This window comes from Saimiri boliviensis, chromosome 2 (assembly GCF_048565385.1).
Source record: "Saimiri boliviensis isolate mSaiBol1 chromosome 2, mSaiBol1.pri, whole genome shotgun sequence".
Taxonomy (NCBI): domain Eukaryota; kingdom Metazoa; phylum Chordata; class Mammalia; order Primates; family Cebidae; genus Saimiri; species Saimiri boliviensis.
The window spans coordinates 172,980,290-172,986,725 of record NC_133450.1 but is presented as its reverse complement, the minus strand read 5'-3'; positions in this window follow the sequence as shown (position 1 = coordinate 172,986,725).

Here is a 6,436-nt window from a genome sequence, read left to right as displayed (position 1 = left end):
TCTCTTTGAGAATGATCCATGTGCTGAGGAAAAGAATCTGTATTCTGCAGTTCCTGGATGAAATGTTCTGTAAACATCTATGAGATCCATTTGGTCTAGAGGACAAATTAAGTCTAATGTTTCTTTGCTGATTATCTCTCTGGAAGTTCTGTCCAATGCTGGAAGTAGGGTGTGGAAGTCTCCAGCTATTATTGTATTGTAGTCTATCTCCTTCTTTAGCTCTGATAATATTTGCTTTATATATCTGAATGCTCCAGTGTTGAGTGCATATGTATTTAAAATTGTTTAATATTCTGGCTGAATTAACCCCTTTATCATTCTATAGTAACCTTGTCTCTTTTATAGTTTTTGTCTTGAAATCTATTTTGTATAACAACTACTTTTTTGGCTTACATTGGTATGAAATATTTTCCATCCCCTTATTTTCAATCAGTGTGCATCTTTATAGGTGAAGTGTGCTTCTTGTAGTAAACAGTTATTCCTATCATTGTGCTATTTATTTTTTGGTTGTTTTGTGGCCTTCTCTTCTTCCTTCTTTTTTTTTTTTAAATACATATATTATTGCACTTTAGGTTCTGGGGTACATGTGCAGATCATGCAGGATTGTTACATAGGTACATATGTGGCAATGTGGTTTGCTGCCTCCATAACCCCATCACCTATATCTAGCATTTCTTCCTATGTTATCCCTCCCCAACCTCCCTACTCCTTGCTGTGCCTCCCCTATTCCCTCCAACAGACCCCAGTGTGTGATGCTCCCCTCCCTGTGTCCATGAGTTCTCATTGTTAAACAACTGCCTATGAGTGAGAACATGTGGTATTTGATTTTCTGTTCTTGTGTCTGTTTGCTGAGAATGATGGTTTCCAGATTCATCCATGTCTCTGCAAAGAACATGAACTCTTCATTTTTTATGGCTGCATAGTATTCTATGGTGTATATGTGCCACATTTTCCTTGTCCATTCTATCATCGATGGGCATTTGGGTTGGTTCTAGGTCTTTGCTGTTATAAACCCTGCCTCACTGAACATACGTGTTTATGTATCTTTATAACAGAATGATTTATAATTCTTTGGATATATACTAAGTAATGGGATTGCTGGGTCAAATAGAATTTCTATTTCTAGGTCCTTGAGGAATTGCCACACTGTCTTCCATAATGATTGAACTAATTTACACTCCCACCAACAATGTAAAAGTGTTCTTGTTTCCCCACATCCTCTCCAGCATCTATTGTCTCCAGATTTTTTAACAATTACCATTCTAACTGGCATGAGATGGTATCTCATTGTGGTTTTGATTTGCATTTCTCTAATGACCAGTGATGACAAGCATTTTTCATATGTTTGTTGGCCTCATATATGTCTTCTTTTGAAAAGTGTCTGTTCATATCCTTCACCCACTTTTGAATGGGTTTGTTTGTTTTCTTGTAAATCTGTTTTAGTTCTTTGTAGATTCTGGATATTAGCCCTTTGTCAGATGAATAGATTGCAAAATTTTTTTCCCATTCTGTTGGTTGCCTGTTCAATCTAATGATTGTTTCTTTTGCTGTACAGAAGCTCTGGAGTTTAATTAAATCCCATTTGTCTATTTTGGCTTTTGTTGCCAATGCTTTTGGTGTTTTAATCATGAAGTCCTTGCCTATGCCTATGTCCTGAATGGTTTTGCCTAAGTTTTCTTCTTGGGTTTTTATGGTGTTAGGTCTTATGTTTAAGTCTTTAATCCATCTGGAGTTAATGTTAGTGTAAGGTGTCAGGAAGGGGTCCAGTTTCTGCTTTTTGAACATGACTAGCCAGTTTTCCCAACACCATTTATTAAGCAGGGAGTCCTTTCCCCATTGCTTGTTTTTGTCAGGTTTGTCGAAGATCAGATGGTTGTAGATGGGTGGCGTTGCCTCTGAGACCTCTGTTCTGTTCCATTGGTCTATTTCTCTGTTTTGGTACCAGTACCATGCTGTTTTGATTACTGTAGCTCTATAGTATAGTTTGAAGTCAGGTAGCATGATGCCTCCAGCTTTGTTATTTTTTGCTTAGGCTTGTCTTGGCTATGTGCTCTCTTTTGGTTCCATATGAAGTGTAAAGTGCTTTTTTCCAGTTCTGCGAAGAAGGTCATTGATAGCTTGATGGGGACAGCATTGAATCTATAAATTACTTTGGGCAGTATGACCATTTTCATGATACTGATTCTTCCTAACCATGAGCATGGAATTTTTTTCATCTGTTTGTGTCCTCTCTGATTTCCTTGAGCAGTAGTTTGTAGTTCTTTTTGAAGAAGTTCTTTATATCCTTTGTTAGTTGTATTCCTAGGTATTTTGTTCTCTTTGTAGCAATTGTGAATGGCAGTTCTTTCCAGATTTGGCTCTCTTTAAGTCTGTTATTGGTGTATAGAAATACTTGTGATTTTTGCACATTGATTTCATATCCTGAGACTTTGCTGAAGTTGCTTATCAGTTTTAGGAGATTTTGAGCTGAGACGATGGGGTCTTCTAAATATATAATCATGCCATCTACAAATAGAGACAAATTAACTTCCTATTTTCCTAATTGAATACCCTTTATTTCTTTGTCTTGCCTGATTGCTCTGGCTAGAATTTCCAATACTATGAATAGGAGTGGTGAGAGAGGGCATCCTTGTCTAGTGCCAGATTTCAAAGGGAATGCTTCCAGTTTTTGCCCATTCAGTATGATATTGGCTGTGTGTTTGTCATAAATAGCTTTTAGTATTTTGAGATATATTCCATCGATACCTAGTTTATTGAGAGATTTTAGCATAAAGGGCTGTTGAATTTTGTCAAGGCCTTCTCTGCATCTATTGAGATAATCAAGTAGTTTTTGTCTTTGGTTCTGTTTATGTGGTGGATTACATTTATAGACTTGCATATGTTGAACCAGCCTTACATCCCAGGGATGAGCCTACTTGATTGTGATGGATAAGCTTTTTGATGTGCTATTGCAATCGGTTTAGTGGTATTTTACTGAAGATTTTTGCATCTATGTTCATCATGTATATTAGCCTGAAGTTTTCCTTTTTTGTTGAGTCTCTGCCAGGTTTTGGTATCAGGATGATGTTGGTCTCATAAAATGATTTGAAAAGGATTCCCTCTTCTTGGATTGTTTGGAATGGTTTTAGAAGAAGTGGTACCAGCTCCTCTTTGTATATCTGGTAGAATTCGGCTGTGAACCCACCAGGACCTGGGCTTTTTTTGGTTGGTAGTCTATTAATTACTGCCTCAACTTCAGCCCTTCTTAGTGGTCTATTCAGGGTTTCAACTTCCTTCTGGTAGCCTTGGGAGGGTGCAAGTGTCCAGGAATTTATCCATTTCTTCCAGATGTACTGGTTTATGTGCATAGAGTTGTTTATAGTAATCTCTGATGGTAGTTTGTATTTCTGTGGAATTGATGGTGATATTTCCTTTATTGTTTTTTATTTCATCTATTTGATTCTTCTCTCTTTTCTTTTGTATTAATCTGGCTAGCAGTGTGTCTATTTTGTTGATCTTTTCAAAAAGCCAGCTCCTGGATATATTGATTTTTTTTGAAGCGTTTTTTGTATCTCAGTCTCCTTCAGTTCTGCTCTGATCTTAGTTATTTCTTGTCTTCTGCTATCTTTTAAGTTTTTTTAATCTTACTCCTCTAGCTCTTTTAATTTTGATGAGAGAGTGTCGATTTTAGATCTTTCCTTGCTTCTCATGTGGGCATTTATTGCTATAAATTCCCCTCCAGACATTGCTTTAAATGTGTCCCAGAGATTCTGATATGTTGATCTTTATTCTTGTTGGTTTGAAGAACATCTTTATTTCTGCCTTTATTTCATTGTTTATCCAGTCAACATTCAAGAGCTAGTTTTTCAGTTTCCATGAAGTTTTTTGGTTCTGAGAGTTTCTTAATCCTGAGTCTAGTTTGACTGCACTGTGGTCTGAGAGACTGTTTGTTATGATTTCCATTCTTTTGCATTTGCTGAGGAGTGATTTACTTCCAATTATGTGTTCAGTTTTAGAGTAGATTCAATGTGGTGCTGAGAAAAATGTATATTCTGTGGATTTGGGGTGGAGGGTTCTGTAGATGTCTATTGGATTTACTTGGTCCAGATCTGAGTTCAAGTCCTGGATATCCTGTTAATTTTCGGTCTCATTGATCTCTCCTGTTCTAATTACTCTTTTCTTTGTGTTTGTGAAGAAGGGTTTATGGGAGCCTATATTTGAAAGCCATTATGGCTTATGTCAAAATGTTGGGACAAGTAAGCACAGATTTCTTACCAGCTATAAAGAGCCTGCTCTGTTCATTCTATCATCAATTACCTGAGGGCCATTTTCATTTTCCACTTCCTTGTTGCTATTTCTGTTTCAGCAACATGCTCAGAGATAGGGATGATTTCTGTTAGGTGTCATGGCAAATTGCTTCTTCCATTCTTGCTGTACCCAGGGAATGCTATCAAGTAGTGCAGTCTGGATTGTATATTTCTCTTTGTTTCTGTATTTCTTTTTTGTTGTTGTTGTTGGCATCCGAACAGGGACATGAATCTGCATTTCTTTATAGAACCACCTGACACATTCTGTTGTGTAGTGGATTGATAATATAATTCAAATAGCAAATATATTTTTAAAAAGAGAGAAACAATAATTACAATTGTTTGAAGGGTCAAAGTCTGGATTGGTTGAAACTGATGGAGGAAGATCATGAAATTTAGGGACTTTTTACAGTTTGTGAAAGTGTTCCCTTCAGGCTCCAAAACACAGCTGAACTCTAGCAATAATTTCAAGAAATTATAGTAGTAATGAGCTGCATAATAACATTTAGGTCAATGACAGACCACATAAACAAGAGTAGTCCCATAAGATTATAATGGAGCTGAAAAATTCACCTAGTGATGTTATAGCTAGCCATTGTATTAATTGCCTACAGTATTCATTACATAACATACTCTACAGGTCTGCAACACAGAAGTAATAAGCTATTCCATATACCTTAGTTGTGCGGTAAGCTATGTCATCCAGGTTTATGTGAGTGCACTATGTGTTGTTTGAACACTGATAAAATCCCCTAAAGATGTATTTCTAAGAATGTATACCCATCATTAAGAGATACATGATTATGTGACATTTTCGGAATGGCAAAATAGAATTCAAAACATAACAAAATCATGGGAACTTCAGGGAGAACTGAATTTGTGATTCCAAGACCCTGCATAGACAGGTTAATTGTAGTCATTCAAAACTCATTTTTAACAATATTTCTGTATATAGCCTTTCTTTAAAAGCAATGGAGGTAAACACTGTCATTTCCCTAGGTAGCCTCTTTCAACAATTTATAGTCCTTATAACTGCAGCTATTTCTAGAATTAAACCAGTACTCAGCCTTGAACAGCAGTAGTCATAATAAGAAATAACAGGATTAAAGGACCCACACTAAAAATGGAAAGAGGAACTATAGGCCTCTTAATTTCGAATGTTTGAGGAGGGACTTAATGCATCCCATGCCCCTGTTCAGTTATACAGGAGCTTTCCCTGGGCCCTTAGCTAATCTCTTTTGTGACTTTATTTCTGGGGAATGACCTTGAGTTTTTGTCCTAGTTTAGTGAACAGATATTCATCAAATTGGGATTATAGATTGTTTTGTAACTTTACATTTATTTTGCATTTAAATTGTCATAAAGTTTTTCATTGAGTTAAAATTTACATAGGATGAAATGTATTTAAGTGTATCATTCAATGAGTTTTTGATAAATGCCTATTTCCATATGACTCCATCCCAATCAAGAATTACAACATTTCTATCACCCCGGAAGGTATCCTTGAGTTCTCTTCCTCTTTCTCTGATTTTTATCATCTTAGATTAGTTTTAGCAGTTATAGAACATCACATAAAGGGGATCATACAGGATGTACCTTTGTAACTGGCTACTTTTGCTCAACAATTTTTTTTTTAGAATTATCCAAATTGCTGTGTGCATCAGTAGTTAATTCCTTTTTATTGATGAGTAATATTCTACTGTACACAAGGGAGTATGCATCAGTTTCCTATTGATGAACACTTGAATGATATATAGTTTTTGGCTATTGTGAATAAAGCAATAAATATTCTTACGTAAGTGTTTTCATGGATGTTTTAAAGTTTCTTTGAACCATAGACTTTTCAACCACCATTGGCTTAAATGAACACAAAGAACATTTAAGTTTTCTAAAGCCATTCATTAAACACATATTAATTAAGTGCTTACTCTGAACCAGGCATTATTTTAAATGCTGAGGATGCAGAAATGAACAAAATAGCATGTCTGTTTTTGTGGAGATTGTTTTCTGGAGAAGAGACTAAAAATAAAATAAGTAAGAAAGATACAACGTTATATGTCAATAAGTGTTATGGAATAAAATCAGGCAGAGAAGAGGAATAGAGGGTGTGAGGTGGCCAGCAATGCCATTCCTGAGGGGATGGTATTTGA